The sequence below is a fragment of the Triturus cristatus genome, chromosome 1_1 (genome assembly GCF_964204655.1).
Source record: "Triturus cristatus chromosome 1_1, aTriCri1.1, whole genome shotgun sequence".
In the NCBI taxonomy this organism is placed as follows: Eukaryota; Metazoa; Chordata; class Amphibia; order Caudata; family Salamandridae; genus Triturus; species Triturus cristatus.
In genome coordinates, this window is record NC_140579.1 from 597,527,915 (window position 1) to 597,541,921 (window position 14,007).

Genomic DNA, 14,007 nt, shown 5'->3' on the forward strand with positions numbered 1-14,007 from the left:
GGTCGACTTCTTCCCTCTGGCGACCATCTGACTGATCGGCTTCTTCTCTTTTGCGACCATCGGGCTGGTCGGCTTCTTCTCCCTTTCGACCATCGGGCTGGTCGGCTTCTTCTCCCTTTTGACCATCTGGCTGGTCGGCTTCTTCTCTCTTGCGACCATCTGGCTGGTCGGCTTCTTCTCTCTTGCGACCATCGGGCTGGTCGGCTTCTTCTCTCTTGCGACCATCGGGCTGGTCGGCTTCTTCTCCCTTTCGACCATCGGGCTGGTCGGCTTCTTCTCCCTTTCCCGGGTCTTCGTGCTTCTGGTGGTCCGCGCAACCACCTCTTCTTCTTCTCCGCAATCACGTTGCTGCAGCGCACTTCTGATGGCGCTCTTCCGTGTACCTCGCTGGGTGCACTTGCTTTGCATTCCTTTCCTTCCTTTATTCCTGGAGCAGTGTCCGCTGTTCTTGCGCTTCTTCGCACTTGCCTGGTGCTGAGTTCCTGACCCACCGTTTGTTTGTCTGGTGGTGCTCCTGTGTCTTACTGCTGCAGCGACAACCTGTGGCCACCAGGTACCGCTGCACTCTCTGTGTCGGCTCTGTTCAGGGTTCCCTTCTCACCGATACCCTTCTTGCTGTCTGTGGGTTCTGTAGCTCCTTTATTGCCCAGTCTTTCACCTTAGACGCACTTCAGGGTTTCTATTGACGCCCTAAGCTTGCTTGTCGTGCGCTACCTCCTGCGCATCTTCTTCTTCTTGCTCTCCTTCACGTGGCAGGGCATGAAACCTCTCTTGAGTTACACTGTGGATGATCTCCTATTTATGTCCCCTTCAATGCGCAGTCCTCCATATATTTCTGCTGTGGCATTTTAATTTTTTTTTTTTTTTTCAGTTTCCCTTTTGCTTGCACTCCTTATTTATTCACTTCATGCACCTCCTTGTCATCAGGGCAGCTTTCCTGCAGTCATTCCTTAATGGAGGTTATAGCATTGTTCTTGTACCGTGGGCTGCCTGTTGTGCGCGAATCCGCAAACGGCCACCAGATGGCAGTGCTGCTGCATTTAAGGTTCCCCATCTCTGCCGATCTGTATTGCTGCGTGGCCTCGTGCTTGGGCGATGGCGCTGCCTGCATCCACTCTTCAGGGACTCGTGCATCGGGATTGCCATGCTCCCTCAGCTGTTCCCCTGGTGCCTCTCGTCCCGACACAAATGCAGTCCTAGTAGTTGCGTCCTTAAGTTTCTGCTCAGTTCGAACGTGGCTTAACCGATACCGCCAGCAGTGTTGCGGTTAGCCCCAGCAGCCTCACCCGCTTCGCTTTTCCTGCCTCTTGCACCGCCTCTGAGCGGCCGCCGGCCACCCGCTGTCCTTGCCTCGCTCTCCCCGCCCGCAGCAGCTTCTTAGTTCACACGCTGCCCGGGGCGGGGGAGGGTTAGCGCCATTGCCTGAACTTGCTTGCTTGGCAGTCGGCCATTCATATGCACCGATTTTCGCCCATCACAGCAGACCTCTTCCTTCTTGGACTGCGCCGCGGGGGGCGCTGGCGCCTCCCTGGTCAGCTGCTGGCGGCACGCACTCTGTTTTCTTCTCCCCCCTCCCGCAGCCTCGTCCAGTTTCTTCGCTGCGCGGGGTAGGGGTTAGAGCCGCTGCTTCAAAACTGTGGAGGCCACACAACGGGTCAGTGGTCCCTTTTTGCCATGGATGCGGGGTGGGCTCCTGCCGGCTCCTAGCGCTCGGGGTCACTTCTTTTGTATTGCGCAGCCCCGCGTCCCCTTCCCGATTCACGGGCTCACCTCCGGCGGGCAGGTCATTTCTTCAACGCGGGTGGGCTCCGCTTGGTTCTCTCACACCCCCGTGCTCTTCACACGCCCTCCGACTGTTGGGCGTACAGCGCCTTGTCGCAGGGGGGGTAAACTCATTAGCCACAGGCCCTTTAGGAGCGGGGTGGGCTCCCACTCGGCTTCCTCACATGCAGGGTCACTACGTCGCGGCCGATGAGGGTGGGCTCCGCTCGCACTTCACTCCCCACGGCGCTTCCACGCGTGGGCAGCTGCAAACAGGCTCATGAGGTGGGGGGTGGGCTCCCGGTCACCTCGCTTTCATCCAGCAGGCTCTTCACATGCTCCGCGGGCATCTAGGCGGGTGGCGCGCCTCCTCGCAGGGGGGGTGCTTTTTCACACTGCAGTTCTCTCACCGTAATCTTTCAGCTGCAGGGCTGCTGCATGCACGGGCACAGCCCCCTCGTCGCCATTGTAAAGTGGTCGGGCGCTAGGCCCACATACTTTAATAAGGAGCACACAGACACTTAGAATGATGGTAGTTAACTGGCCACGAGCACATGCGCTCTGACCCTTTTATTATCAGGGTCACCTGACTGGTGACGTCTGTGGTGGGTGGGTGGGTGTTTAGCGTGGGTTACAGCCTTAGAAACACTAGAACGTATCCAGCATGAAACTACAAATGAGGTCCACGGACCAGGAACTCGGGGAGGGTAGGTGTTGGGGGATTTCAGTGGTAATCAGTCCTGGCAGAAATGTTCAAAGCTAGTAAGGCTTCCCCGAGCCCCAGTGGACGCCAGCACAAAGGGCCCCTTTGCTGTGGTTTTGTCGAAGGGGCAGTGAGAGGCGATGCAACGGATAGTTGATACCTTCAAATCAAAGCCCGACTTTATTTTTTCATTATTAGAAGCAATTTCTAGTTGCGATCCTGAAATAATCTCACTTAAATCAGAATAGGTCACACATTCAGACAGTAGAAGTCCCTTCCCAGCCCCTTCTCAAAGAGCCCAGTCATGTGACAGATAGGGGGACACATGAGGCGTTTATGCCTCGCGGGTTGATAACGCTCTTATAGAATACAACGCAAAGGATTCTGGGCGAACTGGAACAGTGGCAAATGACGCACAAGAGAGCTGCCAGAAACACTCGCAACAGCATTAATTAAAGCGGAAAGAGTTTCGTGAACATATAGAAACGATGAGATATTGAATAGGAAAGGCACAACGCATGCTAGATAACCATTGCCAAAGCCAAAAGTATGGTATTATGTGCAGTGGAAAATTGTATGAAGCATCTCTAGCACACGAAAGGATACATGCGTGTGGCACCGATGCAAGCTTCTCTCTGACACATATCCTATGGGTACAGACTGGGTAGCATGAGGAGTCCACACTTAATGAGGCACACATAGACATACACAACGGCTAGAGTACGAACAGCAGCAGTTCAAGTTTCCCTTAGCACATGGAGCGCAGACTGTAGAGGCAGTAGTACGGGCGTACTTGAAGACACACACAAATACAGCATGGGAAGCAAAGTACAAGTCTCTCCAAGCACGCATGCGCAGTAGAAGTAGAGCGCAGTCATCAGCAGGCAATCATGCGTCTCACACACAGAAGCTCCTGACTGCGGGCAGCAGCTGTTCAAGCTTCCCGGGTGCTGCTTGCTCGGGGAAGGGTCTGCAAGCCTGAGGCGGACTTCCCCGAACTCACCTTCTTTTATCCAGACCTTGGTTCCTTCGGGATTTATAGTACTAGAATCCCAAGGATGTTGGCTACGTTTCACAAGCCTGCCTTTTTATTGCAAAGGCCACTATTAAAAGTTCGTAATGCATCAAACTGTTATCTCGTGTATATCATCTTGTATATCATTCGTACAACTCGATTATGCAAACACCTGTTTGCACAGGGGTTGGACACTCAAGGTGTGTAATGTTTATCGAACCTTTGAGTTATTGGGGGTGATAACAACTGACCACTCGGATTTATCCCCAGATTAAGTTTGGCTGGTTGAACCAAATGGAGGGAAGACCCAGTAAATCCCAGGGCGTGGATTGTGGTGCGGGTAGCGCCAAAATCTGCCTGCAATTTATGGCCCATTTGTGAGGGAGTAAACCGTGATAGGTGCTATTTAAACCCTGGGATATCGCATTTTCATAGGTAGTGCAAATAGCCCTGCGCATTCGTGGCAATCACAAGCCAGGATTTAGTGGTTAGAATGTGTATCCACAATACATACGTGTAAACATTTGACTCTGTTGTAGATTTCCTTGTTAGCAGGGTTTTGAAACCTCCCCTTATTAGGGCCAAGCACTTAAAGGCATGACAATTTGTTTTTTTTAAAGACTATGTGCTGCAGTTTCTCATTTGCTCGTCCCTTGATGCTCTTAGGACCAGGGGTTCCGTGGCGGGTGCGGATCGGCCACAGACGGGCTTGCCTTAGGCTCATCCCAGTGCTAGCCAACAAGAAGTCTCTCCTTTCCGAAGTAGACGCCTACGTCTGGGAGGCTTGCTTCTCCGAGCCAGGGCACCATTCCAGGCCTTCTGTTAAGAGGCGGCCTCCACCACTCTCTACCTCAATGATTCAGACCATTTTTGACACATAGATTTTTGATATTGCCTGTGGGGTCTACAGGATTGATGGGGCTACGATCCCTCAGGATCCAGAGGTGCTGGCATTTACTAGGCCCCGGGAGTCTGTAAGGGAAGGCGGCCTCTGGGGAGAGATTCAGCACGTTTCTGGTCCGAATATAAGGTAAAGGACTTGAGTGTGACCTCCCTGAAAAACTTTGAACCCGGGGAACACTAGACACCTCAATCCTAAATGATACCACATACTTTTGTGGATTCCAAACTGTATCATACAGACATAGAGCATGTATGCCTCACTACACAACAGAGTATACAAAGTATACTACACAAGAGAGGCATCAACTCCCACAAGTTCAGACCTTTTAAAAAATCTGCCAAAAAATGGACCTGCTCCTGCTCTAATGCCCATGGTAAACGCTAAACCTGTGTTTCTACCAGCTGAATTTTGCAGTGTCATTTGCCCCTCCTTGCTGAAAGGAGATTCATTAATAAATTACTGCCCTCCCCCCCACACACACTAAATAGTGCCTGCCATTTATTGCAGGTCGTTGTTCTGAACGACAACTGAAAGACATATACACATTTTCTCCGTCTGTATTTTTACTGTAAAATGCAACCAGAGCCCTCTTTCTATTTCATTTGTACTAGAGGCATCGAGGGAAGGAGCATATGTATTGTTGAATTTAGCATCGCATTGCTTCATAAAGTTATCTTCCAGAAATTGAATGGTGTCTTTTTTTGTTTGTTTTGTTGAGGAAAATGTGCATTTTGCTTGGCTAGCTCCCTTTAATCAAACATATGTGACAATCTAATTTTAAGCATTATTGGTCATTAGCATTTTTTTTAAAATACATGGTTTAGGCAGGTAATTCCACAGAGCAATGCTAAATATACCTCATTGGGTGAGATCTTTATATGAAATATCTGCCCCCTTCAGGGCCCTCTTTGTTTGAAGAAATAAGCCCAAGCCTCTCACACAAAAAGATGCCGAGCTATTTCAGAAATTTAAAATGGCAGTAGGTACGATTTTGAAGGATGAAACCCTTACTTTTATTTGTATAAAAATTAGAAAATAAATAAATCTAATATACATTCGACTATTAGCTTGAATGTGCAATTGGTGGAAGGAAAAATGCCTTTAAGCAACGCGCTACCAAGACTGCGCGAGTCTTCCTTCTTAATATTAGAATCACGTTCTCCGCAGTCAGAAGCCTCCGGGTATTGGAAGTAAATGGCAGGCAAGAGGCGGCAGTGATGAAAAGTACTGTACGGATGGAAAGCCAAAGACTTTGTGAAGATCAGTGGAGGAAGAAGGGACATGTAAAATCCGGAGAGCGGGGTTAGGTCATGACACAAGAGTTGAATCAGATTACCAAATTGGCTAATGCTAGTCAAACCTGCGATAAGCAGGATTCAAGTCAATCCGTGCCTTATCAACAATCCAGCATTTGCTGCACTATATTTATATGGTCATTGAACAGATGGATTTACATGGAGGCTGCGTAATGGGTAACTGTATCATCGTCCTTCAATCCTGATGAATGAATTATAGAAAAGTTAACCACTTACCATAATACCCTTAATCACAAGTTTCACCATTGCTTCACAATTGTCCTATTATAATAAAATCAGAACGTTGTGATGTCACATGAGCTGCACACAGCGTATATAGACATTTGTCGTCTAAAAATACCATTGCAAGGACCAAAAATACACAGCATGAGCCTTTTCCATTTCAAAGAGGACTGTGATACCGACAGCTCATTTCACAATTGCTGCAAACTTTAGAGCTCCCATCACGAGCCCATGCTCCTTATAAATGCCATCCCTTCATTGGAGTCCCCGGTGATGCTCTGTCCCACTTCTGGGCAGCCAGAGCCACCTTCACTGTGAAGAAGCATATATTGATTCCCTCGTAATTGCTCAACTAAGTATTGACAAAGCCAATAGTCTGACTCTTACATACTGTAGTGAAAATGTTTAACCAAGCTTCCCCACCATACAAAGCATAGTTGCAGCATAAGCAGCTTCAAATATGGTATTTAGAATCTGTATAGCTCATTGCTGCCACTGGTGTGTGTCCCAAGCACTTTGTAGTCCTTCGTCGGTAAGCGTCAATGCAAGCTTCCCTCGCACACAGGCAGATACACACATTCCTACCATAAACACAGAACAGGTTCCACATGAACATTTGAACACCAACACAAATGGGCGTTGCCTAGTCTGCTCAATGGTCTACTCCAGCAGAAAAGCCAACAGCACCTTTATATTTGTACGTCTGTGCATTGAGATGATGCCCTTTTCCTCCACTGGTATTTGTTGCAGCACAAGCTTCCCTCACATACATAGAACAGTGCTTTAAATAGGGAGGTACTCTCTGATACTGAGTACCTGCACTTCTTTACAGTGGCGTAACGAAACTGGAGGGGGCCCTCCCTCAAAGTACTTAGAGGGGGCCCCCCTCGTATCGGTGCCAAGGTTCCAGGTTGCTTATTTGTGAAATTTCAATGTCTGAAGTCTGCGTATGTGTGACTTTGTAGTGCATTATGTGTGACACGTTGAGAGACACTTTATCGCACAATCAAAGTAGCTATGCCTGTGTAATAATGTTAATTTCAGAATGTCCTGAGAAACCATGAAAGAGTGGAGTGAAGGTGTATGTAGTTAGGAATTTGCTTGTTTCCTGAAAAAGGGACATAGCCTGGTGAGTGTTGCATGCGTCCCAGGCTAAATTATAAAAATATAACAAAATAACCCAAATAGCAGGCTGGCTACACTGGGATTTCACCAGGATACAACTGTCTGTAGCAAGCTCTGGAGTCACCATGTGCTGAGTTCAGCCACACGTAGCACCAGTAAAAAACAAGCATTTGCAATGCAATTGGTCTCGCATTTGGGAGAGTTAGAGGTATTGGCATTGTAAATGACAATGTATTTTACCCATGTGTTTTGGTTTGGAGTGGATGTATGTGGTGTGGAGTGAATTTATGTGGGTTGTATTGGAATTGTTAGTTGTGTAATTGTGTGAGGTGGAATTGTGTGGTGTGTGGTATATTTATGTAGTGGAATTATGTGGCATGGTGAATAGATGGGAGTGAGAGCTGCACAGATAAGATAGAAAGGAAGATAGAAAGCGATAGGTAGTTTGTGCAAGAAGTGGTGAATGAACTCGAGACAGAGGAGCAGAAAGATTGTGAGAAAGAGAGAAAGAAGGCGAAAGCATGCCACAGAGGCATAAGGAGGGAGGGCCTGTGTATGCACAAGACACCCTAAGAAGAGGAGGAAAGCGTGGAGTTGAGGGACAGAAGCCTTGAAAAGGTACTGGAAAGAATCTGTGCTTAGTATGTGTGAGCAGGCACTAAAGAGAGGAGATAGGGAGCGTGAGGGAGGGATGTACGTACGGTTGGTGTAAGTGTAAGTGAGATATATGTTGGTTTGGAATTTTGTTGTGGAATTGTGTGGTGTGGTGTGAAGTTGTGTAGTGGTAATATGTGGTATGTCAGTGATATACTTTTAAATATTGCTTCCTAGAATGACTACTTGTAGGAGAGTAGGGTCTGCTATCCTATGGTCACCCCAAATTTTTGCTTTTTGCTTCACTGGTTTTTGACATATTGAGGCTGTGGGCCTGCCAATCAGACCCCCAGCCTGCTGTTCTCTCTACTAAATTAAAACTATGCACCCTAGGTGCATAACCAATTGGAAGTGGATCACCCTGTCAGCCCCTGTACCAGTGTACACTAGGTACCCAGGGCATTGGTGTACCCAAGGCCTGCCAGGGGCTGAAGCATGTATTATGCCACCCCAGGCTTGGCCTAACAATCTGACACAACTGGCTGATCACTCAGCTGGGGTAAGTTGGTGTAATCACCTCTTACTTAGGTGTAGTATACCTATACCTAACCTTAAATGGGACACCTGGTAACCTATAAGTCACTCCTATGGCAGGCCTTAACAATCCTGAAGGCAGAGTGCTTGGTTCCATGTGAGATGGTGCTCTGGCATGAGCTGAGCCTGTCTGCAGTGGTCGGAACAACTTCCTTCTAATGTTTCCAGATATCGTCATACCATATACTCTTAAGTGCATTATGAACCTCGCGGTTAAATGCTATCTTTGGTTTGGCTTTATCAAAACATGTCGAGTAAGGTGTCATACGAATTGGAATACTAACCCCTCGCCAATTCTGGCGACGGGGTTAGCATTCCACCCTTCTAGAGGGACACGACATGTACAGTGCCTGAAACCCGGGTAAAATCAGACATAGCCTCAGCTCCACAAAATGGATGCTGCCACCACAGACACAAGTCTGCCCTCCTGCTGCTGGGAGTCCTTCCAGCTTGGGAGGTGTGGACAAAGGGTTTCCTGCCAGGGGAGGTGCGTGCACCACCCCAGACAGGATTTTGTGTATTGGTCAGGTAGGGCTTGAAAGAAACCAGACATGCCTGTGGCTCACAAGGAGCCTCGGTGCATATGCCAGTTCAAACCGGTCCTGGGGCACACCAGTCCCGGGCCTGGGGCGAGCTGGACAAAGGATTGGGGGTGTAACCACCCCCCTTCCTGGTCCCACCCATAGGGAGGGACCTAGCAGGTAGTCCGGCCCCTAGAATCCGCTTAAAGGTAGGAGCTGTGTCCTAAGACTTCAGACATCCTGGAATCAACTTAACACTAAGAAGAAGACGGGAACTTCGACGCTCTGCCGCACAGAGGACTGAAGCCAATCTCACCTGTGGTCAGGGAGTGACCACCTTGCTAACGCAAGCACCATCCAGCGAATCAACGTCTGCTTTGCCGCCGCCTCCCGCCGGAGCCCGAGCCCAGAGACTGACAAGACCTGGACCTCCAGACCTCTCACCGCCCGATCCACAGTCCCTGAAAAGAGGAGACCCGTGGAGGCACCGAGACACGTGGAGCCAGCCATCTTGGAACGACTACGACAAGCTGACAAGTGCAACAACCGAGGCTCCCTCCAAGTTGTGCTTTGGGATCTGAGAAGCCCAACACCCGAGCAGCATCTGCACCAAAGGTGAGCCCCCCAGCATCTCCACGATCTGCGTGGGGCCCTTCTGCATTTTGCCACTCGACGCGCCTAACCGGTTGCTGGCCCGCTGGCTAGTGGCCATCTTGGCGACGAACTCTACGAAAAACACCGCTGGTCTGGTTGCTCCAGACTGGCCCTTGCTCCTCTCCAAAGGAGCAATCCCTCTGACCTTGCTGGTCAGAACCAACAGCTGATTTCCGAATCCTCCTTCAATTGCTTTTGCCAAGGCTTGTTTGCTTCGACCAAGTCGCCGACACCGCCGACAGCGAGAGCCTGCGTGGGACAGCTCGTGAGCCGACTCCTGGACGTCGTCGACCTTCAGGGACCACGTGGCTGCGGAGACAAGCTACCCCTCATCACCTGTTTGCACCCGACATCGCCTGGTACCTACCTGGTGCCACGCCGGTCACTGGCTAGTGACTGTGAACACTGTCCCCTCTGCTTTCAGGTCTTCTGCAACTCCGATCCACCCTTGGATCCACCGCATCTCTCCCGGACCGACCGCCTGCAGCATCTTTGTCCCAGGCTCAACGGAACAGATAGAAGAAACCCGACGCACTTTGAGGCCTATGCACCCGCTTCCTGTGGGTGAGGTAAAGCTGGTACTCCGGTGCCCATGTGTAGTAATACATCTCTAGTGCCTGTGTTCCAAATCTTAAGTTCCTAGTCAACCCGGAAGATCTCCTTTGCAGTAACTTTGTACTTTTTACGCACCCATTGAAACCTATGGGAGCACGCGTGTGACTATTTGCTCTGCACACGCCACCCGTGGACCTCCTGGTCACTAACTGACGTTAGCTCCTTGTAGGCCCAGCGATTCTAGAGGCCCTAGGCCTTTTCCCTTTTCTGTTCTTGGTACTTATACCACTATTTTAGTATATGGTTCGAGTGGCCACCAGGGCCTATCCATATAAAGTGCAACTTCTGTGTATTCTGTGATAATCTTGTTTGACGATTTGTGCTCCTGTGCTCATAAAGAGACTAGGGGTTACTTTGAGAAATAAATACATATATATTTTGAATATATATCTGTGTGGTGTCCTTTCATTGGTATAAAAGGGGGTTACATTTGGTAAAACAGCTGGCTTAACACGCATCACGAGTTTAGCCTCAAAGACTGCTTAGCCTACGCTACCACTAGGGCAGCTAGTCCGAAAAGGTTGACTTACAACCACACCATAAGGGTTGCTTGGCATGGTACAAGGTGATCACTTTAACTAGTGAGCATCATATACCAGGCCAACTTCTCACATTGGTGAGCAGCGGTTGGATTTGAGCTTGCTGTGTTTTACCATTGTAATCTCTTGGTTACCAATTGAAAGATCACATAGGTACCTGTAGGTACATATAAAACAAGATTAGATATACATAAGTTCTACTGAACTTAGTTGTTGTAGAGCAAAGGGAGTAGCACACCCTGACTACAACTGCTAGATAGGTTTAGTAGGCAAACCCAAGTGTAGGTAGATTGCAACACATCCACCCACACTTAAGAGCAATGGCCGGGGCAGAGGGGTCCACTGTACCCATCTCTGTTGAGAGTGACCCCCAGAGGGCACCATCCAGCTTTGCTACCCTTAATCAGAATGAGCTCAGGCATTTGGCAACTCTTAGAGGCCTTAAACAGCCCAAGAACCCTAACTCTGCTGAGCTCAGAGAACTCTTACAGAATGATGAGAATCAGAGAGAACTCAAGAAAGCTTCCCAGTTAGCCCCCTTAGGGACAGGAACAGGAGGCCCCCCTTCTGAAGATGCCACAGAGGTACCCCCTTCCAATAGTCACCCCTTAGATGGGATGCCTACCACAGAGGAAGAAAGTGATGGGGATACAGAAAGTAGTGATGATGAAGGGAGAACTAGCCCAGTGCCAAGTGTTATACTTGGCCCAGCTAAACTAAGGCTATTGGGGATTGACAGTGGGTTTACCCCATTGGATCTCCCCAGTGGACTTAACACAGGGCTTGGGAGGCAAAGGAATCGCTCAGGTGACTCCAATGCTTCTCATGGCTCTAGAGGCTCTCAAGGTCACTCCAGGAAAAGGATGACCACCCCTCAGAGGAGGGAACATGAGGCCAGAATGCAGGAAGCCCAGCTGAGGATCAGGAAGCAGGAGCTAGAAGTAGCCCTGATGGAAGAAAAACTGAACAAGGCTAGGCAACCTAGAGAGAGTGGGTCTATACCCACTGGTGGCAGCATTGTCCCTAAGGACAAAGATAGGGTCTTTGATAATAGGAACCTGTCTAAGGTTGTGCCCCCCTACAAAAGTGGGGATGACATCCACAAATGGATAACTGCTCTTGAGAGAGCCTGCAAAGTACAGCAGGTTCCTGAAGACCAGTGGGCAGCAATCCTCTGGCTCTCCTTTGAAGGAAGAGGCAGAGACAGACTCCTCACTGTTAGAGAAGAGGATGTCAGAAACTACAGAGTCCTGAAGAGTGTTCTGGTAGATGGGTTGGGCTTAACCACTGAACAGTACAGGTTAATGTTCAGAGACACCCAAAAGACACAGACTCAGGACTGGTCTGAATATGTTGAATGTGCCACTAAGGCTTTGGAGGGTTGGTTGCTGGGAAGTAAGGTATCTGATTTTACAGGATTGTATAATTTGATGATGAGAGAACAGATTTTAAACAACTGTCAAAACCAGCAACTGCATCAACACTTGGTTGACTCTGATCTGACCTCTCCCCAAGAATTGGGAAAGAAGGCAGACAAATGGGTCAGAACCAGGGTTAAGCAAAAGAACCAGAACCAGGGCCAAGGGGGTGATCAGAAGAAAACAGACCAAAAGGGTGGAGATCAGAAACCTAAAGACCAGAAGTCTTCAACAGGGCCCCAAACTACTGCTAAGGAGGGTGGGTCCCAACAGTCCAAAAAGAAGAAAGAAGGTCAAAAGAAACCCTGGTGCAATCATTGTAAAAATACAACTCACTGGACTAGTGATTGCAAAAAGGGTGGAGCCCCCAACACTGTTGCCCCTAAGGCACCTGCTCCCAGTACTACTGTTAGCAGTGTTGGTCCCCAGACAAAGGGTGTAGTGGGAATCACTATGGGAACTGAAGGAGATTCTGACTTAGACAGAACCCTGACACAGGCAGTCCTGATCTGTGATGGGGACATTGATTTATCCCTGACTGTGAGCCCCAGTAACCTGGGCAAGTACAGATAGACTCCTTTAATAAACGAAAAAGTGGCTCAAGCCTACAGGGACACATGTGCCAGTGTCACTATGGTGACACCAGGCTTTGTGGACCCTGGACAGTACATACCAGGTGAGAACTACCTGGTGACCAATGCCAGCAATGCCACTACTTCACATAGTGTGGCAGTTGTTAACTTCTCATGGGGAGGGGTAACTGGCCTCAAAAGGGTTGTGGTTAGTGCAGACCTCCCAGTAGAATGTTTGTTGGGCAATGACCTAGAGAGTTCTCTATGGTCAGAAGTGGAGTACAGGACTCATGCAGAGATGTTAGGTATATCATCACATGTCCTTGCTGTGACCAGGTCACAGGCCAAAAAGTGCCTCACTGAACCACAGGTCTTGGATCCTGGAACAATGGACCAAGCACCTACCAAGAAGAAGAACAGGAGGGTCAAGGCTGTGCCTTCCCCCCTGCCTCAGAGTGATGATCAGCCTTCCCAGGAAGCTGATCTAGAGGACCCTGAAGGAACTGTCCCTGAAGAGCTTGAACCTGATCAGGTTGAGTTTCTGGGGACAGGGGGACCTTCAAGGGCTGACTTGAGGCAGGCTCAGTTATCCTGTCCCTCTCTTGAACCCCTCAGACAGCTGGCTGCTGCTGAGGCTGCTGGGAATGCTCAAGGTACCCATAAAGTGTATTGGGATGAAGGGCTCCTTTATTCAGAGGCTAGAGACCCCAAGCCTGGTGTAACCAGGAGGTTGGTTATACCTCTGCAATTTAGGGGCTTCCTTCTTACCTTGGCCCATGATATTCCTTTAGCAGGACACCTAGGCCAGAACAAGACCTGGGACAGACTTGTCCCTCACTTTCACTGGCCTCATATGAATGAAGATACAAAGGAGTTTTGTCGCTCCTGTGTTACCTGCCAAGCCAGTGGCAAATCAGGTGGCACAACAAAGGCCCCCCTGATACCACTACCTGTGGTGGGGGTTCCCTTTGAAAGAGTGGGAATAGATATAGTGGGTCCCATGGATCCTCCCACTGCATCTGGACACAGGTTTATACTGGTGGTAGTGGATCATGCCACCAGGTATCCAGAGGCAATTCCCCTTAGGACCACTACAGCACCTGTGGTGGCCAGGGCCCTGCTGGGAGTATTCTCCAGAGTGGGGTTTCCTAAGGAGGTAGTATCTGACAGAGGTACCAACTTTATGTCAGGATACTTGACAGCTATGTGGAAGGAATGTGGTGTCAACTACAAGTTCACCACCCCTTATCACCCACAATGCAATGGGCTTGTTGAGAGATTCAACAAGACCCTAAAGGGTATGATCAAAGGATTACCTGAAAAACTCAGGCGAAGATGGGACATCCTTCTACCCTGCCTTCTGTTTGCTTACAGAGAGGTCCCACAAAAAGGAGTTGGCTACAGCCCCTTTGAATTGTTGTTTGGGCACCCTGTGAGAGGCCCACTGTGTTTGG